Source organism: Lissotriton helveticus, chromosome 8, assembly GCF_964261635.1.
Source record: "Lissotriton helveticus chromosome 8, aLisHel1.1, whole genome shotgun sequence".
NCBI classification, from domain to species: Eukaryota; Metazoa; Chordata; class Amphibia; order Caudata; family Salamandridae; genus Lissotriton; species Lissotriton helveticus.
In genome coordinates, this window is record NC_136069.1 from 1,585,805,110 (window position 1) to 1,585,828,570 (window position 23,461).

The 23,461-nt window shown below is 46.7% G+C and overlaps 1 long non-coding RNA gene across 2 annotated transcripts in view; it reads left to right on the plus strand.

Moving 5' to 3' along the window:
* The first annotated feature begins 379 nt into the window (after positions 1-379).
* LOC144772069 (uncharacterized) overlaps positions 380-23,461 on the plus strand; it is a 34,678-nt gene continuing 11,596 nt past the window's right edge. The window contains exon 1 of one of the 2 annotated variants that reach the window (XR_013599631.1): positions 380-396. This is a non-coding gene — a long non-coding RNA (uncharacterized LOC144772069). Of the gene's footprint in view, positions 397-22,754; positions 22,882-23,461 lie in introns of those variants that run through there. The other variant, XR_013599630.1, reaches the window with a different exon arrangement.

Below are 23,461 nucleotides of genomic sequence, written 5' to 3' on the forward strand. Positions count from 1 at the left end.
GAAGTGCTGCGAAGCACTGTCAGAAGATTCGCTGACCCAATCGGGGTTCTGGGAGCTGAAGTGCTGGCGAAGCACTTTGTCGGGGAAATCGATAACCCAATCGGGGTTCTGGCTGTTAGCTGCAGAGAGGGAGTAGCACAGGCGTTGCAACTTAACAACTTAACTGTGGGTGCCGGTCTTAACCTTTGGCGCCGAGACGCCCTTGGGCATTTGTTTGCGCTATATAAATTGCATAAATAAATAAATAAATAAATTTGGTGGTCCTGTCCTGATCCAAAACTTGTTTTTACCTGTCCTGATTCTGATCTGCACCTGCTAGCCTACTGGTGACTGCAACTTTCGGGGTACTGTGCTTTGCCCAGCCCGTGGCCAGGGTTGATCTTCACACCATTCTAGGTAAATATAAGTAAATGTGGGTACGTCATTGTATTGTTTCCTTCTCTCTCCCCTCCCTAATGTCACACCATTTTAGATAATTATACCGTGTAGGTAAATGTCATAGCCTTGCTTCCTTTTCTTTACCCTTCCCGAAATCAAATGCTTAATGACTGCTTCATAAAATCTTTGCATATCTTCATTTTAATCGTTATCTCTCTAATAGAAAATTATTTGATGTTTAATGTTTGGATTGAAACATTTAAGAAAATCTAGATAAAGAGTTTAAACCTTTCCCGAGTTTGTGGTTATTATATGAGTGCAAATGTTATTGTCTTTCTACCTATTATGCTAACACCTTGATCCCTTAGGACTTTAGGTACCGGTGACAAGGATTGGTAAGTCAATGGTATAGGTCCTAAAAACGTAATACATAAATCACTGATTAGAGAGTAAAAGTGCACAGGTTACATGATTAAGACTCACGTATAAATTGTGTTGTTTATGGCCCCAGGTGAGTATTGGTAAAAATATGACCAGGTGACCTGCGCGCTCTATCAAAGGTACAGCCACTGCGGCACTCCCTGTTGTGGCCATCTCCCCCAGGTCCTCAGGTGTGCAATGGATAGGTCTCTCAGCCGCCCCCCATGGTCTTCAGAGGCCCACAGCAATGTCAGGATGCAAGCACACATTTCCACAATCCCCTGTGCTCCCCAATGCTCAGCCTGTACTTGCAGGAGGGGGGCAGGGGAGGGACGATGGACAGCGACGATGGACAGCGACCCTCCTTCACACAGATCTGCTCCAAGGCCTGCAGACCCCTACACAAATCCAGTAACTCCAGGGGGTGGGGGGGAGGGGTGGCACCAAATGCAGGCACGACCCACATTTACCCAAACCAGGTCCAACACGGACCGCTCATATGGAGGTATTATGAAAGAGATTTGTGCTTTCATATTTTTGTGCATCATTAACAACATGAAGATTATAGGTTTACTCTCGATTGCACATGTACACGCTGATAATGTGCTGTTGCATCGGAAAAAAAAATCCTATGTCATGTAGAAGTGTCTTTTCTTCACGGTTTGTTAACTAGGTCCCAATTTAGGCCCAGTAGCCATCTTGTTTAAAATACATGTCCTCCCCCCTCCACACATTTCACTGTTCAATATTTCTGTAGCACATAATCAAGCACAATCATGTTTGTTTATTTCCGGTGATGTTGTCCTTGTTGTTCTCAAACAATCTTCCTAGCTTGGTCACAAAACTGTATATTATGTTAGCTCACATTACCTTATTCATTCATAATAGTTTGCTGTTGTTCATGTAACTAGCTCATTCTACCATCTCCGAATGACATTAGCATAGCGTGGGCAGAATCAATATTCATCTAGTGTCCTGAGGCAAAATGACATTTAATAAATCTGTGTTCTGATTTGCTACTAAGGTGACACATTTGCTCTCTCCATGATTATTCTGCACTTTCCATTCTGTTCTATGGGACAATTCCCTATATAAACTTTTGGGGAGGACCAGAAGACTTTTCGATTCTTTTAGAGATGCTCTCCATTTTTCATTTATTTTGCTGCTTCCCTGGACTTGGAATCCTTCTGATTTTAAAAAACTCTGTATTGCTCTGTTTGAAAAGAGCCTTCATTGCAATGATTCTGAATTACATTTTATGAATATTTGTAACAAATCATTGAAATGTATTCCACTGATCTGGATCGCAGTTATTGAGTGGGCCCGTTCTTTATTTATTTATTTATTTATTTATTTTGAAAACCTTTATTGACATTTCAACCAAATACAGGTATGGGCCTACAACCCCCGGGGCTGGCCGCTAAGCAGCTAGATTAACAGAGAGCAATTTTAATTACATGCAGCACCTCGGGGAGCAGAATCACCATGCTAGCGTACTCTTGGTCACTGAACAGCACAATTAGAAAAACAGGATGTAAAAGGTTTACATTTTATAGTATAGGATGGAAGGATCAGGTGCCGAACAATTTCCCAGCAACGAAAAAGGGCAGGCAGAATAGTAAACGTGTCAACAGTAAACAGTAATCAGTCAAATCAATGGCGCTGGAACAGGCGGTTCAGGATGTGAGGGAATATTACGGTCAATTCGCGCCTGCTAGTCACCCGCCCTAAGACCCAGAGAACACCACGAAAATTGAGGCACAGATGAAAAAGCAGTGATTGATACCAAAGGAAACCCATTGCACTGACCCAGAAAAGGGAAAAAGCCAAAGAAAAATAAGAGAAGAGAAAAAAAGGCCATAGAAACAAAATAAAAATGAAAAATCCCCTCCCCCAACCCCCCACCCTGCACCCCTGCAGATGACTACGTCCCCCTCCCCAGCAGTGTGCCTGTCGCCCGAGAACCAAACCCGAAATATAGAAGAAACAGAGAAAAAGGAGAAAGAAAGGAAACCCCACCCAACGGGGAAGTGGAGGAGGGCAATAGTCTATGCGCTCCCGGTCTCTCCCCCCCGCCCTAACAAAGGGGGCCCCCCTAAGCCAGCACGAATAAAGTTGTCCACCATACAAAAATGCCCCGGGGGGAACCACAAACCCCCCGCCCCGGAATCCGTCTGTTAATGAAGCAGTCCCGTTACCAATAGATCCATCGTAAACAATTCAACCCACAATCTCAGCCTTGGCCCCGTCTATCAAAGTTGCCGAGTCCCTCGGATAAGTAAAGCCCCATCCCCGGTAAGTCAAAAGTCACACAGAAGCAGCCGGAGCTTGGGCCAGTAAATGGGAGAGGAAGAGCAGATCCCAACGCACACGGCTTGCACAAACGATGTCCCTCCCCGTCTCCGAAGCCAAGCATCGTTACATCCGCCATGTTGGGAGATCGATTGGGGAGGGGGTGCGACTCGTTCCGATACAGATTATGGTGTGGGCCAACAGTGTCCGGGATGGGGGAAGCAGTGAAATGTTCCGATAACTGTAGGACCAATGTTTCCGAGAACGTAAGAGAGTCACCAATCTCAGCACACACGATGAGATCCATTTCTTCGGGGGCAGGCACAGCTTCCAGCACCGGGTCCAAACGCGCCACTAGGGCACCCAACAGGAGGCAAGTCGGCTGCCAGGTCTCAAAAATCAAGTCAGGGCTTGCTCCCGGTCCTATGATCCCATCTGCTGCCGACAGTAAATGATTGACCTGGGCCCTCACTGTCGTGTGAAGCGCCGCAAGTTCCGCCATTACCATCCGCAAGGAAGGGCCACATTGGGTCCGTTCCGCCAAGTTCCATACGTCCGCAGGCATAACGATCCCCGCGGAGAGGCGCCCTCTCCGGGGCAGGATACGCCGGAGCAGAAACAAGCCGTGAGGGACAGGCCAGCAGCACGCAGCAACGCGCGGCGGGCCCCCCACCCCGGGGCACCAGCGGTGCTAGTGCCGGGCCCCCGGGCCGGGGCCCCCAGCGACGCAGCACCGCGCGCCACCCGTCACCTCACCTCAGGTACAGCACCAGGCAGCAGATGGTTGCAAAGTAGTCCAGAGAAATTTTCAAAAGTTCCAAGGACCGGACCCAACCACTCTCCTCAGTCCGTTGTTGTTCACTTTGGACCCGGGTAGACCAGCAATCGAGTCCCCGGCTTCCAGTCTGGGCTAGGCCTCAAAACATTTTCGATGTTACTTCACCCCAGAACATCAGAAAAATTCCGTGGTCACACCATCGGGGTGCCGACTAGTTCACCCACACGAATCCGGGGCAGGAGATCAGGATATTCGACAGGATAAGCGAGCGTAGGACGGAGGTCAGCGGAGCCGGGAGACTATGCGGCCATCTTGGTCAGTGTCGTAGCTCCTCCCCGACGGGCCCGTTCTTTATTAATTGTATTTTTGATGTGATGGGAGGTGCCTTAACTTGGGGAAACATTGCCTCATGAAATCGAGGATTTACAATGTCTCCAATTTATCAACCTGTTAAGATAACGTTTCGGAGCATCAACATTTCGGGGATCTCCATGCCACAGTTTGACAATTTATGATGCAATTCTGGAGCATAGTGTCCTAATTCATTTGGTTTTGTAGGTATAGAGGTCCCTTACCTTAGGAAGCTCTGTGGGTGATGCAAAGTGCCTTGAACATCTCTAATTTAGGTACAGGTAGCCAGATGAGTGTTTGCAGGACTATTGTCATATGTGCTTTGGGTGAAGGCAAAGAAAAAGTATTGAAACAGCATTTTGGAATCTTACGTATGATGAAACTGTAGTGGTTTTTTTTTAAGTTTGATTTTATTGAAGATAGGAAAGGGGTGGGAAGGGGATACAGATGAAGAAACAGAAAAAATGTATATGACAATAAGATACATCTGAAGGAATAAACATGAGTAAATGCAAAATACATAAGAGAAAAGAAAAGCAAGTATAACGAGCATGAAAATAGCATGAACAAAGTAAATAAGCAGGGTCAAGACTGATTTGCATATGGCCATATCTGAACTAGGATGGCTTGGTGAGGAAAATAACGATGGATTGAACCCAGATCTGTGACTGGGGGTGAATGTTTTTCCATTGTGCAACATTCCGTCCATCATCTTGTGTATTTTGCTGTTCACCCTATGTGGGAAGGGTATGCCCAGACGTGGGTCCCGTGCTCACTACGCCACTGGAGTCAAGCTATCCTGGCTGAAGACGGCTGATAGCCAGAAACTGGGACTAGGATGCTTGATTCCGGTCCAGGGAAGACATGGCTTGGCAGTTCAGGCTGGACTGTTCCCATGAGGCACAGGGTCAAGACTGATTTGCATATGGCTATGTCAGAACTGGGGTGGCTTGGTGAGCAAAATAACGATGGATTAAACCCACATCTGTGACTGGGGGGGTGAATGTTTTGCCATTGTGCAACATTACGTCCATCAGCTTGAGTATTTTTCTGATAGCAAGGTGGACATCCCCCTTTCACAATTGAAAATTGTTCCAGAGGAGTGTTGAGATAAATATTACAAAGAGATTGTGAGAGGGGAGGGCGCCGTGACACTGAAGACTATAAAAGAAGGCACGCGCATTGAGAGCGGCAACTTATCCCACAGCAGGGGATATAAACCAACCCCACAAAATAGTAATATTTGTTTGGGCTGCCTGGGTGCCGTACCTTCAATAAAGCGCGTTAGTACACCATGCCTTGTAGGGTTAGTCGTGCCCACCTTGTTTGGCAGTTCTTCGACTGTGTGAAACTCTCTCCTATCCACTTACCTCTTCACAATAGAACCTAATTGGCGAAGGCTGCGTAACCACAGCACATTGAAATGTCAAAGCAACACAGAAGAAAACACTGATCTCCAACAACGAGTTTCCATGGCGCACCTTCTGTCTTCTGTAAAGTAGGTCATAGAGAACTACAACACGAATTCCGTCCTTTTACAAAGCAGGATAATGTTGTTCAGAGCTGCAATGACTCATTAATTCAAGTGAACTCTTCAAAAGTTTGCATTGTTGTCAGACAAGGGAAAATATTATAGAAATAATGAGTAAGTTGTGAGCAATTGCACCTGGTGAATAAATGCATGAAAAAACATATTTGTATCATTTATTGTTAAACGTGTAGCTAAATTGTATACAGTGGTGCTGGGACAGTTTTCAGAGTGGGGGTTCTGTCATTAATGCTATGTCATTGAAGTCACAGGGACTGTGAAAAATCCAAGCATCATACAAAAGCCTTGGGGCTCAATTATGAGCTCTGGATACAGCGCAGCGCAGCAAATCACCTTGATGCGCTGCACTGCGTGACAGGGAAAGGGCAGGAATGCGCAGTATTAAGTCAATACAGCACATTTCTGACAGTAAACATCCTTTACAAGGACTGCGTTACAACGCATGTCATTATCCCGCATTTTTGGCTCTGCAAAATGTTTTACAACGCAGGGCTTTACACCGTAAACCATAACAACATATTCCCCATTACAACACCCTGGTGGAGTTAGAATAGTAAATTGAATTGTAATGGATTGCGTTGTAAAGCCCTGCTTTGTAAAAGATTTTGCGAAGTAAAAAATGTGGGGTAATGGCACGCGTTGTAAATGTGTGCGGGGTAAAGTGTCATTCATTTCTGTCTATTCCCTGGCAACCCTTTTGGTGGACTAGCACCAACACAGGCACTCCCGCACCCTGGTGCAAGGGTGCCTGTGTTGAATGCAGGAATGTTTTTGTGCAGGAAGGACACCATTTGGCACAAAAACGATCTTGGGAGATATATTCCTCTTTCTATGTGTGCTGCAGAATGGTGCAAACGTGACACAACCCTCTCGTAAATAAGCCCACACAAGTGCCATGCCCATTCAGCAGGAGAGCGGTCATGTTGTGGTTTTTAGCTGGTAGTGTATTTTGGATCACTGGTGAGAGCACAGTTTCAGTTGAAATAGCCACTAAATTTGCATAGACATTCAGTGTTGCTGGTAAACTATGTAGCACACAATGAGGTGTCGCAATTGGGTTTCAGCTAATATTTATCATTTGCACCAAGCGTCTCGATTAAAATCTTTGTTTCCATCACACTTCAGAATAACAAATAAATGTGCTTCAATTGTGCTTTCCTAATTCCTGATACATTTTTTAAACATGTGTACAGTTTATTTACAGGTATTTAAATGTTGTTTTGTATTAGAAAAAAACTGACATCCTACAGTCATTCTTTTCACTCCCTGCAGCCCAGCAAGATTGTCAACTAGGGGCCAGATGTAGGTCGCCAATTACCGGTCGGTAACGGCCGATTTCGGCCGTTACCGACCGGTATTTGGGATTTGGCATGTAGGGGGCATTTTATTTACAGAATCGGTATATTTACCGATTCGGTAAAATACCGAATCGGTAAATTTACCGATTCTGTAAATCAAGATGTAGGTGGCACTGTAATCAGTGCCACAGGCCCTTACCGAATCGTTATTTACCATGGAATACTATTCCATGGCAAATAACGAATTCTAGTGTACATGCACATCTGTGCATTTACACCTGTGCCATGTGGCACACAGACATGCCCTAAGGGCATGTTTGTGTGCCACATGGCACACAAGCCTGAAACAGGGGTGCAACAGGGTGTCAAAGTGACACCCTGTCCCCCTTGTAAATTCGGTAATTTTACCGATTCTGTAATTACCAAATCGGTATTTGCTATTGAATCCTATGGGCTTCAAGGCCCATAGGAATCAATGGCAAATACCGATTCTGTAATTACAGAATCGGTAATTACCGAATCTTACAGATTCGGTATTTTTACCGAATTTTTTACCTACATAGCAATTACCGAATAGTGAATACCGAATCGGTAAAATTCGGTATTTACCATTCGGTAATTTGCTATTACCTACATCTGGGCCTAGGTCACTTGTACAAAATCCTCTCACTTTGCAGTGAGTGAAATCGAAGTACACAGCAGTTCCTAAATAAGCAGGGATTTGTCCAAAAGCATAGCCTGACATTTGACCTTTGCCTTTGAGCGGGCAGCAAATGTGATATCATAAAAACTAAATATAAAGGCCCCTTTATTGCTGATACATCTTCTGAACTGCAGAATGGTTATTTTTAGGTGTGCTGCAACACCCCCCCCACCTCCCCCGCACCCCTACTTCTTACGCCCAGCACCTATAATGTTATATGTAATGAACCATATGATAACTAATTATTAGCTGTGCACAATTATTGTAATTGTTTTGTATCAGGCTAACCACTTATAACAACTAAGAGCATTATGAAAAGCATGAAGGACAAAGATGAGTTAACAAGCATTGGCAAAGTCGGTAAGTTTGACTATTTTATAAGTATTATGTCTGCATAAAACTGCACCAGAGATGGGCGCCATCATGCCATGAATGCCCACCATATATAGGGAAGTGCCATTGCTATGGCAGTGTAGGTAGCACTACACTAGAGATGAGTAACATCATGTCAAGGGCACCTAACATCACTCTGGCATTTAAAGGCGTAAATTAGGTCTCTACCTGTCCTGCCATCATTATGCTAAGCCAGCGCTTGAAGAGAATGGGTCACAGTCCTGGTCAGTGGTTTGAGGATGCTCAGATGTCAGGGCCCTTCTTGCCCATATATGCTCAGAAAACCATAAATTGGTGTGTGTGTATGTGGCTAATACCCAGTGGCATAGCTGTACCTACTGGCACCCGGGGCAGCCCCTAGGTTTGCCACCAGTGCACATGAGAGCGGGGGGGTCAACCTGTGGACGACTTATTTGGGGGAGTAATGGCGGACGACTTGTTCTCGGAGGCAGGCAAATGGTGGTACTCAACAGACACGACTTGCTCACCTCTGCCAACCCCTAACTATGCCACTGCTAACACCAAGAAGAAGTAAACAATGCATGCTGCTCCAGCACTAAGGGAACGCATATGGTTCCCAATGGTGCTATTTTCCAAGGGTTGAACATAATGTAAACACTCCCTTTTTTTACTGCAAATTGACATTCAGTATATTCAATCTCATATTACCTGGGATGCACATAGCATTGCAGAAGTGGCCTAGTAGCCAAACATGCCCTAAAAAGGAGACTCTGTGAGCACCAATCATGTTTGAATTTTTAGCAAGTACTAACTTTAGCCAACAAGGGGATACTGTGTTCTGGGACATGCTGTGTTGGGGTTATATGGTCCCTTGGCTAAAAGCCAGAACTGGTGGAAAGTGCAGAGAGTGTAACTAAGGAGGGTGTGTAGGTGACTCAGCATCAGGCTCCTTAGGGAGAGAGTGGAGCTGCAGGGGCTTTAAGAAGGGGTGAAAAAACAACAAAGCCTCATTAACAAACAAATGGTCTTTTTAAGACCTGTGAAGTACTTGGATGCGGCTGTGTTTGCGCCTGGAAAGCTGTCTCAGCCCGGGCTGCCACACACGACGGGGGGGTGGGGGTGGGGGGGGGGGGGTTGGGGTTGGGAGGGGGGGGGGGCTGAAGTCCTTTGAGCCCAATGGGCGTTGCACGCCTGGTCATGTCTCCAGTGTCCATGGAAGGTGTAGACTCAGGTACCATCTCCTCCCTAATACTGGTGGACATAGAGGGCCGAGAATCAGTGTGCACCTGTATCCCATGACTATTGCCTCCCCTCGTCCTGGGCAGACCATGCTGGCAGCTAAATGCAGATAGCTCAGTGTTTGCTGGCAAATATCTGTTGTATATGCTGGCCCACTGCAAGCGAGAGGGGATACAAACGAATTCTGGTTTGCGTAACATAACGTGTCAGTGTGTGTAACGAGGGAACAATGAGGGGACCCTGCTCAACTAAGAGGCTCGATGCATCATCACTGTCATGTGGCCGCCATCTTAGAGGATGGATTTTCCCTAACATTCCAATAGGGTGCCAGCTCGTGTTCAATGACCACTGCTCTCGTGTTCTTTTACAACATGCTAATGTGTTGTAATGTGACTTGGTTTCTGCTCAGACATGGTTAGCGTTCTCGCAGGCAGCATGTGCACGCGCCTGGGTCTTCCTTTCAAAGTGTTCCTTTCATTCACTCATGCGCTGTGCATTCTGTGCTTGCCAGAATGTCCATGCTATCGACATTCTGTTTTCCTTTGAAACACGCATCAGCGCAGTAAGAGTTGGAGCCCAAGTCTGGCATGTGACACGTGTCACTCTGTCATGTGGCATATGCCACATCTGATGTGACATATGCCATAGATTTTCTACTTGGTCTTTCATTATTATCAGTGGAGCATTTCCAAAGGACTATGTTTGACTCTGCTAAAATAAATAAATTGTTTACAAAAATTAAAATAATAATTTCCCGAGGTGGGGATTGAACCCTGGTCAAAACTCACTCAAAGCCCCTGTGAACTAACAGTGAGCCATCTATTCTGCTGAAATTTTCCCAGCCACAGGCATATATGTCATAGAATAATGATGTCGGTCCTTCCTCTATTTCTATTGTCTTTGGACTTTAGATACCAGAAATCTTCTCTCGATTTACATTCTTTAAATACAAATAGCCCTTCCTTTCATACAGTCTGCCACTAGCCCCATGCATTTATTATTGTTACACAATCATCCCCACATTCTCATTCCACTAAATAAGTCATTTCTTTCATAGCAAACCTGTCCCCCCTATCCACATGCCACCCAGCATGCCATCAATGCCTCACATGCACTATGACTAAGGAGGCCATAGTTCTCCCAGATACTGCTAGGGGGTCATTTACAAAGGCACAGCTTTCATTTGTGGAATTTAGAAATAAAATTTTTAAAAAAACAACAAAAAAAAACGATTTTCCCCAGCTGGGGTTTGAACCCTGGTCAAAACTCACTCAAAGCCACTGTGAACTGACAGTGAGCCATCTATTCTGCTGAAATTTCCTCAGCCAAAGGCATGTATGTCATAGAATAATGATGTCGGTCCTTCCTCTATTTCTATTGTCTTTGGACTTTAGATACCAGAAATCTTCTCTCGATTTACATTCTTTAATTACAAATAGCCCTTCCTTTCATACAGTCTGCCACTAGCCCCATGCATTTACTATTGTTACAAATCATCCCCACATTCTCATTCTACTAAATAAGTGATTTCTTTCATAGCAAACCTGTCCCCCCTATCCACATGCCACCCAGCATGCTATCAATGCCTCACATGCACTATGACTAAGGAGGCCATAGTTCTCCCAGATACTGCTAGGGGGTCATTTACAAAGGCACAGCTTTCATTTGTGGAATTTAGAAATAAAAAAAAAAAAAAAAAAAAAAAAAAAAAAGATTTTCCCCAGCTGGGGTTTGAACCCTGGTCAAAACTCACTCAAAGCCCCTGTGAACTAACAGTGAGCCATCTATTCTGCTGAAAGTTCCCCAGCCAAAGGCATATATGTCATAGAATAATGATGTCGGTCCTTCCTCTATTTCTATTGTCTTTGGACTTTAGATACCAGAAATCTTCTCTCGATTTACATTCTTTAAATACAAATAGCCCTTCCTTTCATACAGTCTGCCACTAGCCCCATGCATTTATTATTGTTACACAATCATCCACAAATTCTCATTCCACTAAATAAGTCATTTCTTTCATAGCAAACCTGTCCCCCTCTTACACATGCCACACAGCATGCCAACAATGCCTCACATGCACTATGACTAAGGAGGCCATAGTTCTCCCAGACACTGCTAGGGGGTGATTTACAAAGATATAAAAGGATGTCGTCAGCTTAGAGCGAAATGCGATCCTCAAACTCCGGGGTCCAGCTGATACCCCTCATCGAGGGCTGCCAACGCAGCCAGGCAGCGAGCGGTTCCAAGGCCAGAGCAAAGAGGAGAGGGGACAACGGGCATCCCTGTCGCGTGCCTCTCCCCAGTACAAAGGGGCCAGAGACTTTGCCATTCACCACTCCCTGGGCCAGCGGCTCCTCGTATAACAGTTTTACCCATCTTATAAATCCCGGGCCGAAACTAAACTTTGCGAGCGCGGCCCAAAGGTATGGCCACTCCACCGTATCGAAGGCCATCGTTGCATCCAGGGATGCCAAGATGGCCGGCTCACGTATGGACGCCACTCTCGCGAGGACTCCATGGAGACGCCGCATGTTGAGTGTGGTATTGCGATTTGGAATAAAGCCGGACTCATCAGGATGGACTAAATAACCAATGACTGTTATCAGGCGATTCGCCAGAACCTTAGCCAGAATCTTAGGCTCGGCGTTCAAAAGTGAAATGGGCCTATTGGATGTACAATGTTCTCGCGGCTTTCCCTCTTTGTGGATAACTACAATGGTTGCGAGCCTTTGATCATGGGGGAGGAGGCCCGCATCACGCGATTCAAGAAACATAGCCCGGCGATATGGCACTATCTTGTCGGGTCTTAGTTTGTAAAGTTCAATGTGGAGGCCGTTTGGTCCCATCGCTTTGACTGAACGCACTGAACGGATCGCCAGCGCAATCTCATCAGCAGTCAGTACAGCATCCATCAATTCCCTGTCTTCGTCAGCTAGGCGGGGTAAAGCTATGTCTCGCAACAACAAGTGCCAGTCCTCTTCGGGTCTGTCCGATACGGGAGAATAAACCCCCTGATAATATTCTGCGAAGCGTTCCACTATTTCCACTGGGTCAGTAACTCTCATACCACTCTGACTTTCAATCACCGGAACCACCCGACTCGCTCTCTCCTTCTTGTCCAGCCATGCAATCAATTTACCTGCCTTATCCCCAACATCATACAAACGCCCCTGCTGCTCTCTACTCATGGATCTGGCAGTGTCAGTGACCAGTGCTTTATAATCACTCTGTTTGAGACTAAGACATGAAATATCTCCTGAGTAACATCATGTTCCAAATCTTCTTCCAACTCGTCTATTTCAGATTCAAGTCGGATTACTTCTTCATGTTTACTCCTCTTGGCACAGGAAATCAACGACAAAGCCTGCCCACGGATAACTGTTTTAAAAGCCTCCCAAAGTGAAACAGCAGAGGACACTGACCCCAAGTTTTCAAGTAAATAGTGCTCTATAGACTTAACCAATGCTGCACGGGTCCTAGGGTTGCGGAGGTACCATGGGTTTATGGGAGCTAACCTCCCTTCTGCTCCAACACCAGTTTCCAACACCATGAGTAGCGGGTAGTGATCTGAAATGCCACGAGGCAGATGTCTAACCTCCTTAACCATCATGGCCTGCGCCGCTGGCATCAGTACATAATCAAGCCTAGAGAGGCTGCCATGTGCCCCGGAGTGGAAGGTGTATTGTGTCTGCCCAGGGTGTAGCAAGCGCCAACAATCTACTAATCCCAAAGTGTCCATAAGCCTACTCAGCCAAGCCTTTGATCCTGGCAGGTCCCTAGGTGGATAACGATCTTCCCTCCCACAAACAACCGAATTAAAGTCACCACCCACTATCAGGAATCCTTCCGGGAGATTCAGAATTACTTTACCGATATCTTCAAATGTGGACGATTGCAGACCAGGTGGGACATAAACAGACATTAGAAGTATGGTCTTGCCCTCCCATCTGCCCACTATTACTGCATAAAGTCCCCTGTCATCATAAATCACCTCGTCAATTTCCAAGGGGAGGGAGGCTCTGATCATTACCCTCACCCCCGAGACCCGGAGGTGAAGCCCGAATGAGCGACAAGACGATAACCTCGTCTGTTCATGGCTGAGCAGGAATTTTCTATAAGGTGTGTCTCTTGTAGCAGGACCACATCTGGTGACATTCTCTTGAGTAGTTGGAGAACCACCCCTCTTTTAATTCTGTCCCCGAGACCATTGACGTTCCATGACATTAGTCTCAACCCCCTATCCCCCATCCCAATAGTGACCACATCCCAGAGAAAGACGCATCACCAGCGGACAATAAGCAAACAATACGGCACCTTGTGTAAAACCAAATCAAACCCCAACACCCAACCCCCGCCCCCAACCAGAAAACCAAGCATCTACCCCCCTCCCTGCACCCCTGCGTCTGACCCATCAGCCACCCCAACTTGCAGTGTGCCTGTCGCCCCATTCACTAACTAGTCTACAAAAAGAAACCCCAGAGGAGGACGAGTCCCTGTCTCTCCCGCCACCTCGTAGTAGCAGCAAAACACATTTATACATACGATATGCGACCCCCAGCAGTACACTATGCAATAGTTCAGGGAACCTAGTCAATATTCCTTATTCTTGCGCCGATCCGCCGTCTTCCGTACCCCCAGAGCCGTCTGCCGGATCTCTTCTCACGGGCAGAATGTCAAGCCAGTCACTAACCACATCTGGGCGGTCAAAGAAAAAGGCCTTGTCCTCATATTCGACCCGCAACCGTGCAGGGAAGAGCATAGCGTACTTCAAATCCATGTCTCGCATCCGCCTTTTTACTCCTTGAAAGCCCAATCGTTGTTTTTGGACAGATTGAGTGACGTCCGGGTAGAAGCTCACTGTAGTATTCTCAAACTTGACGGGTCCACCCACTTTCGAGGCCTGCAAAATAGCGTCTCTATCGCGGAAGTTGAAAATCCTAGCGATAATAGGACTTGGTGGGGCACCCGGCTTCGGCCTCCCGCCCGGCACTCTGTGCTCCCGTTCCACCGCGAAGAATTTACTCAAGCCTTTGGGGGCGAGATGATTGAGGAGCAGATCTTCCACAAAAAGATCCGTTGCGGTTTCTTCCGATTTTTCAGGAATACCAATAATGCGTATGTTATTCCGCCTTGCACGACTTTCGGAATCCTCCAATCGGCGGGCGAACTGTTCGTTGGCAGTTTGCAAATTACGGACCTCCTTTTTTTTTCAAGTCAGAAACGTCGGTAGTGAGACTGGCTGTCTTCAAATCTAGGGATTTGACCTTCTCGTTCGTTTTGTAGAGGTCCGCCCTGATTAAGGTGACATCCACAGCCACGGTATCCAACTTTAAAGCCAGAGCCTCGTATTGTTGTCCGATTGAAGTTTTCATGCCAGCAATGGCGCCCATGACGACTTGGAGGGTCAATTCCTCTGGGTCTTCAAAAGTCACATTCGCCCCTCCGGTAGTTTTAGGGATGGTACCGGGTGATCCCCTCGGCTGGGTGAATCGTTCGATACTATCCACCTGCGTCAGACTGCCCCTGCCGGTGAACTCGGTCTTCCGTCGGTCTCCGTCTTGCTTGCCCGCCATATTGGGTTCTGTGCCCCGGAGGGCCCTGTGCGACCTGTTGTCAATATCCGCACTTCATAGCCCACTAGAATTCAAATGATCAGGTTGAGAAAGGGTTTCTCCCAGTCCGCACCAAGTACTTGCGGTAGATACACTGCAGAGTGAAGCGCCCGGCGCAGGCCGATGATCAATCTGTCGATAACACCCTCGCTCACCAGTGAGGTCTCAAAAACAAAACCGAAAGTTGACCAGGGGCATCTATCCCACTGCAGCTAGCCGTTGTTGTTCAACTACTGCCTGGGTATTGGTGCCACTTGAGCTCCATGCCCTTCCACCCCTGTGGGCCAGAAAGTTGCGATCGGTGTAATTCAGGTTCCCAATGTCCAAATCCATTTTGGAAATCAGCTAGTGCCTCTGCCGGGTCTGCACTTCAATATTCCATCCGAATAATCCGTATTCGTTTCAGTATATATGTAGGAGGCAGCGAGGGTCTCGGGAGCTCTTAGCTCACGCCGCCATCTCGGATGCTCGCGAAGCTTTTCCCCATGTACCAATCTTAACTGAAGACATTAACCCTCCAACGCATCAGGTGAAATTGTGTGCGTGGCAGCCCAACAGCTGTATTAATTAAACACAGCTCATCATTACATACCCCTCTTTGCTCGCTGACTCGCAGCATGGTACACTGTATGAATCTACTCTTAACAGTTGTCGTCTCACAAAAAGATATATGCTTTAATAATTCCAAAAATCCGATAATGTAACCAGCAATCCTCCAAACTCCCAATCTGAGATAACAGTCAAAACAATCCTGGGTGGTGCGCTGCAAACTGCTATACTTTAGAGTACAGTCCTCGTTTCTAGCGTCTCAGGTGCTCCCCATGCGCAGGCAACATACAATATAGTTGGGGCAAACTTCATATGTTAACTCAGGAATATTTCACAAATCAGCAATAAAATATACGTTTCAGTCGTACCGGTTCCCTCATGTATTTCAGTGTTCAACACACTATTGAGCAAATACTGTGGATTAGTAACAGCGTGCATCCCAGGTGTCTACGCGTCTAGCAACAGCATTCCCCCACACATACACCCCAAAACCTCAATTCATAGTCCATACAAATACAGGAGCTTGCAGCGTTTATGCAATCAAGTACACCGTCTGCTGGTTGACATCCACTTTTCCTACTGAATCCTGCGAATTCTGTAGGCCATATATCTGTTCGTCATCACTCGACATGTCTCATTGGCTGGATTTAGATGCATTCTCTTCATCGGGGAACCCCTGATCTCTGCAACTGCCTGCATGGTGTCTTGCTGTCCGCTCAGGATCAGCTCCGAGCGTGGACCCACAAGTGGCAAAGGCGGTGTCCTTATTCTCGTATACCGTTGCTCTCTCCGCCAGTTGCGAAAAGGGCCTTTCAGTTTCGGTAGCCTTGTTGTTGTGGCCATGTCCCGAGGCCCCACATTGGTGAAGGTTTCCAGCCAGTCCTCCGCCTGATGCTGATAAGGCTGGCCCGCTATTAGCACGTATTCTCAGAGATTACCCCCCACATCCCCCGATCCATGAGATAACCACTAGCGCTGGGGATACCGTGAATACACAATGGGATATAAATGCAGCATTTTGTGAATATTGCCAAGACTTGTACCAGGTCCCCGCCCCCATTGGTGGAAGACCCCTTGATGCCATTTTGAACAGGCGCACAGTTCCCACAATTTGAAAAAACAGCGCAGGACGCTCTATCTGGCACTATCACAAGGTCCGAAATCAAGGCAGCCATCAGGAGCCTCACTCAAAACAAGGACCCATGTCTGAACGACGTCCCGTCCGAATTCAATGCCACGTTTGCGGATACTCTGGTGCCACAACTAGAGAAACTGTGTAATGCTGCGCTGTTCTCGGGGTCATTGCCACCCACCATGAGACAGGCACTCTTAATGTCTCTCTCCAAACCAGCACGCCAGGCAATGTATCTTTCAGAGTTCCCCCCAACTATCTCTAATCACTACAGACTACAATCTATTCAGTAAAGTACTGGCTGGCTGCCTACTTCCATATTTACACAACCTAATCCAACCAGATCAATGTGGGTTTGTACCAGTGCAGTGCACTTCACTTAACATCAGCAGGTTTTACCATGTTATGACTGCAACCCCCAAGGAGAGAGTCCACGCAGGTTGTATCACCTTGGATCTGAGACAGGCATTCGATATGCTCATATTGGACAACATATTCCCAGCACTTGAACTATTTGGCATCCCGCCGGGTTATTTAATGTGGGTCAGGCTCCTGTACAAGGACGCCACGGCAAGGGCCTGTACAGGGCGACATATCTCGGAGGAGTACCCGGTTTGAAAAGGCACACGGCAGGGTTGCCCACTGTCTCCTCTGTTGTTTGTGCTCGCCCTGGAGCCTTAGCCCTTAGGGTACGGTTATCGGCTGTACAACCGGCCATACGTATCGGCCAAACAACACACATTATCTCCGCATACACGGATGACATCATTCTGTATGCTTAAGACCTCACCTCTCTATCACTGGCCACAGGCATTTTTTATGCTTTTGTGTTGCTTTCGGGCATCAGAATTAATGTCAGTATGTATTATGCCTTTTTTTCTGGCAAGGGGATTGTCCAGAGACGGTTCAGTTTGGCCCTCATTCTTTAAAAGTCGCAGCACATACTTTAAAATATCTGGGTATACAGATTTATCGCTCAACACCAAACCTCATTGACGTTAACCTAGGTAAGGCTATGCGCTCGCTACACTCACATGTAACCTTCTGGTCCTCCCTACTGCTATCATAGATGGGCCGAGTGGCAATTTCGAAAATGGTAGCCCTCCCCTTGCTACTGTATTTCTTAACCAATTTGCCGGTTGTGATCCCGACCCTGCTGCTTAACTATGAGCATCACTCTTTCCGTTTTGATTTGGGGAAGTGGCCACCGCAGAGTAGGACTGAATAAGCTGCAACTGGACACTGATAAAGGGGACTAGGTTACAGTGGCTCTCAGATTGGCTGTCAGGGCGTAACTTACATTACATTAAATTATTCACCTGCCGATGTGGATCGCGGACGGGTTCATACTCTGATCCTACCAGAGGCTAAGATTCCGACCGATGCTCGCTGCTTTTACGCACAGCTCTCATTTATTAGAAATAATCCACACACTACACACGTGGCTGCCTCCCTTACTCTTACACCATACCACTACTTGGGATCCTGACCCCAAATGGCCTCCTCACTAAACTGAGACTGCTCCACTGGGCGGAAGGCGGTTTATCTAGAGTGGGAGACCTATTTCACAACAGCACATTTATGGAACACGACAATTTTGTCTGGAGCAAAGGAGTCACGGATGCATTAGATTTACTACATGCCACACTTCTGCAATATGTAAAGAAACATTGGTCCCCCCACAGGGAGAAACCTCCCCACCATGAAATGGTTTTCATAACCTACCTGATAGTGAAAGGCCGACACCTCACCAACTGGCTTTACAGAGGCATTACTAACCAAACTATAATTTCACAGAATGTTTTAAGCAACAAATGCAACGAAGACTTGGGTACAGACATGATGTATGGGGACTGGAGCAGGTCCTTGGCATACCCTTTGAGAATCCCACGGAATGCCAAATTCGACTTCATTCAATACATGTTTTTGCAGATGGCATATCTCACCCTGCACCGACTGCAGCATATCTTCCCAGCCACACAGCACTGCTGTCCTAGATGTAAAATATAAGATGCTAACCTGCTATGTATGTTATGTCAATGCACCGTGATTATGTCTTACTGGTTAGAATTGTTATCACTGATATCAGCTACGGTTGGTGTCCCCATTCCGCGTACTCATGCAGTATTCCTTTTGGGATTGATGCGGCTCCATAAGGCGCAGAAAGAACAACTTTGCTTTATAGACTTGCCTCTACTCCTGACTAAGCAATCCATTACGATGAGGTGGAGGTCGGCTGGTCCCCCACAGCTTCATGGCTGGCATTGGGTAGTGGTGTAATGAAGCGGGTCGGAGAGTGCTGCTATCCGCCTGGAGGAAGACCTGGGTTTCTGAACAAAAAATATCTCTTTAGACTGTGTCAGTATCCTGGAGTCGTTGAAGGCTCTGGCCCCGCTGCCATTGCATGTAGCTTGAAATTAGCACCTGGCTTATTATATACAGCATCGCTGTATGATCCCCTCCCCACTCGCCACCCCGCTCCCGCCTCCCAGCTGCTCCTCCCTCGCTCCGCCCCCGCCACTATCTACTTATGACAGATGCATTTACGCGCAGCGTTCACGCGCAGCGGGCGCGCCAAAGGTAAGCCCGTCTACGTCCATCCGCGCCTTGACCGCGCCTAGCGGAAAACCCCCTGGCCCCCGCAAAAACCACTCCACCCGCCTAACGTACGATGTCGCAACCCTCTCTGCACTTCACACCGGCCGACTCCCCGACTGCCACCAAGCCGCCCCAGGACGCATCCATGGACCCTTCACCTGCCAATCCTGCAAGTTCTGCTGCATCAGGACCCACACTGCAACCACTACCGCCAAACAGAGCCCAAACAACAACCACCTAAAGTGGATCCTGCTCAACACGCGCTCGGTCCCCAAACAAGCCATTGAACTATGGAACCTACTCAACACCACATCACCGGACGTCGCCTTTCTTACAGAAACCTGGATGAATGCCTCATCAGCGCCCGACATCGCCGTAGCCATCCCGGACGGATACAAGATCATCCGAAAGGACCGCATCAACCAAACAGGAGGAGGCATCGCCATCGTCCACAAGAACACCATCCGCATCACGACCAGCTCCGACGACACCCTCACAGCTGCCGAACACCTTCACTTCCAGATACACACCGACCCCAAGACCACACAGAGGCACCCTCATCTACAGACCACCAGGACCCCGCACACAATTCAGCGAAGACATCACCGACTTTATCAGCCCACACGCCCTCCCCTCCGAGGACTACATTCTCCTAGGGGACCTCAACTTCCACCTGTAGAAGAACAACGACAGCAACACCACCACCCTTCTGGACAACCTCGCTAATCTCAGACTCAAACAACTGGTAAACACCCCCACCCACCACGCCGGACACACGCTGGACCCAATCGTCTCCTGCAGCAAGCACGTTTCCTTCAACCACGCCACAGGACTCCACTGGACAGACCACAGCTGCGTCCACTTCAACTTTAGAAAGACCACGACCCACCACCACCCACAACAAGTCCCCCGCAGAAACTGGAACATAATTACCACCGACCAACTCACCACATCGCTAAACCAAAACCCTCCCGCCAAATCATCGGACCCAAATCAAGCAGCCGTCAATCTCGCACAATGGATCACCCACTGCGCTGACGAATTAGCACCCCTGAAAAACCATCACAACAACAAAGGTAGCAAAAAAGCCTCCTGGTTCAATGACAACCTCAAGAACTCCAAAAAGAACTGCTGCACCCTCGAGAAAACGTGGCGAAAAAACCCAACCACAGACAACATGACCGCCCTCAATGACGCCACCCGCAAAGACCACCAGCTGATCCGATCCTCCAAGAAATCAGCATTCAAGGATCGAATCGACAACAGCGCCCACAACAGCAAGGAACTCTTCAGCATCGTCAAAGAGTTTACCAATCCCAGCGCCGTCTCCAACGACATCACTCCCTCTCAAGACCTCTGCGACTCACAAGCATCATTCTTCCACAGCAAAATCGCTGACATACATAACATCTTCGGCGACCAGTCCACCCCCCTTACTACCGAACTGAAGCCCCCCACCACCACCCTTTGCACCTGGAACCCGATCAGCACCGAAGACACCATCCGCTTGATGAACTCCATACACTCCGGATCACCAACCGACCCATGCCCCCACCACATCTTCAACAAGGCTGACTCCATCATAGCACCCCATCTCGGGGATATCATCAACTGCTCCCTCAACACCGCCACCTTCCAGGAAAGCTGGAAACATGCCGAACTCAGTGCCCTACTAAAGAAACCTACAGCAGACCCCACTGAACTTAAGAACTACCGCCCCATCTCGCTCCTCTCTTTCCCTGCCAAAGTCATAGAGAAGACCGTCAACAGTCAGCTCGCCGCCTTCCTCGAGTCCAACGGCTCCCTCGACCCCTCTCAGTCTGGCTTCCGAGCCAAACACAGCACCGAGACCGCCCTCATCGCAGCCACAGAGGACATCAGAACACTACTCGACAACGGGGAAACAGCTGCCCTCATCCTCCTGGACCTCTCCGCAGCGTTTGACACGGTCTGTCATAGCACCCTAGTACAACGCCTCAGTAACGCTGTGATACAAGGAAAAGCATTGGATTGGATCATCTCTTTCCTCGCCGGAAGAACCCAAAGAGTCCGCCTCCCCCCTTTCAGGTCAGAGGCCACCGAAGTCATCTGCGGCGTACCACAAGGATCATCGCTCAGCCCCACCCTCTTCAACGTCTACATGAGCCCCCTCACATCCATCGCACGCCAACACAACCTCAACATCATCTTCTACGCTGACGACACACAACTGATCCTCTCCCTCACCAAAGACCCAAACATCGCCAAAACCAACCTACACGTTCACAGCTATACACTAACCGCACCGAACATAAACATTTAAAAGTATATTGATCTTTTATAGGGCATTAAGAAGGAGAAGGTAGCCCCACTTTCCAAAGAGAGTGGTCTGAAAACCAAACAGTTATTGCAAAAAGAAGAGACTGCAGGAGCAGAGCAAAGTGTTGTCCAAAACAGAGAGACAGGAAAGAGCCTAGTTCGAGGAATCGATGGCACAGAATGCATTGCAGCAAAAGAGATGGTCCGCCTATACCAAGAGAGTGCTGATTTAAAAAAAAAGTAAGTTAAGTAACGTCTGTTAATAATATAGCTATATATAATATAAATGTTAGTTTGTGACAGTGACTAGTACTTGGATGTGTACACAAATCAAAACCTACAACTAAAATAATAATAGTTTTTTACAGGGGAATGTATGCAACAGAATCTATAGTGATCTTGAATTATGTTATAAATATGTAGCTTCCGTCCTAAGCTGGAAAAAAAATTAAAGCACGCTTCGAATTTTTATTTCCATTGTGTTTATGTTGTTCTGAGTTTTGAGATTTGGAGATAATGTTAATAAGTACCAGGGGCCATATTCACAAGGGGGTTTATCTCCGCTTTTTTGGCTTTAAAAAGCTAAGAAAGCGGAGATAAAATTATCTCCCTAACACCAGTTAGCGACAGCTAATAGGAGATAGCGACCATCTTGGACCCCGCTTTGCATGTCAGTGATATTTATCACTAATGACATGCAAAGTGGGCGTGCCAAGATGTTAGCGACTGGAAACAGTCGCTAACATCGCTATCTCCTATTACCAACTTTTTGAGATATTAGCGCAAAGCAAGGAATATCTCCAAAAGCGAACACCTGCCCAGGAGCAGTTCTTAGCCATGTTATCCAATGGGAGTTTGATAACATGGCTAAGAGCATTAGCTCGGTAATGCAAGAATATCGCTGACTTTTCAGCGATATTCATGCATTGCGGCCGTTTTTTATCGCATTTGCGATAAACCTTGGTAATACCAAGGTTTATCTGCGATAAAAATCGCCGCCGCCCGGCGATACATTTTTTGTCTCTAACCAAGCAATAGCGATAATTATCGCTATTGCTTGTGAATATGCCCCTCAATGCCTGGAAAAGTGATGTAAAAGATGGACATTGTATTTTAAAAATGTTATAGTCACTGTTGTAAATGTGTTCTCAAAATATATTTGCATCAACAGGTCACTATATCCCAAAGAAAAAAAACTAGAATGGATAGAGTGCGAAAAGTGCAAACAGTGGTTACATTCAGACTGTACAGATGTGCCAATTACAGAACAGTTTGTTGACACTCCATTTTATTGTGGATGCCACAAAAAATTTCCAATCGCATTGGACAGGTAAATATACAGTTTAATATTGAATATATGTATTTATTTAACCTGCTTATTGAAATTGAAGGTGCAAAACTATAAGTCACAGTAAACTTGGATTATAGAAAAGGTAGTTTGTACTGCATACCTACACATTTATATTTAAGGAATGATTCAAGTGATATCTTTACTGTTCCTATTACCATTTTTGCATGGTGAAATCCATAATAAATGATTAGGTGTAGATATATCTTCCTATATAATTGAACAATACATTGAAGGAAAATATGAGCAATGGAAACTTCGGAAAAGTAAGTAGTGATACTTGAAATTCCCACATTTGAAGTACAATCGAAGTCACCAGTTGAGGTTAAAGAAGAAACATTATGATTAATAGTTGAGGTTTAGAGGTACGATGTTCTGCTAAAAGTAAAACATGCAAGAAGTTGAGGTTAAAACCTGTTAGGTAGGACAATTGCTACATTTAAACAAACTTAAATGTTTGCACATAAATTATTTGACATTCAGCAGCATTCGAGAATTACTCACATGAATCTATAAGTGACATCATTTGTATTGTGTATTCTTAGAAATCTTCTTAGCTTTT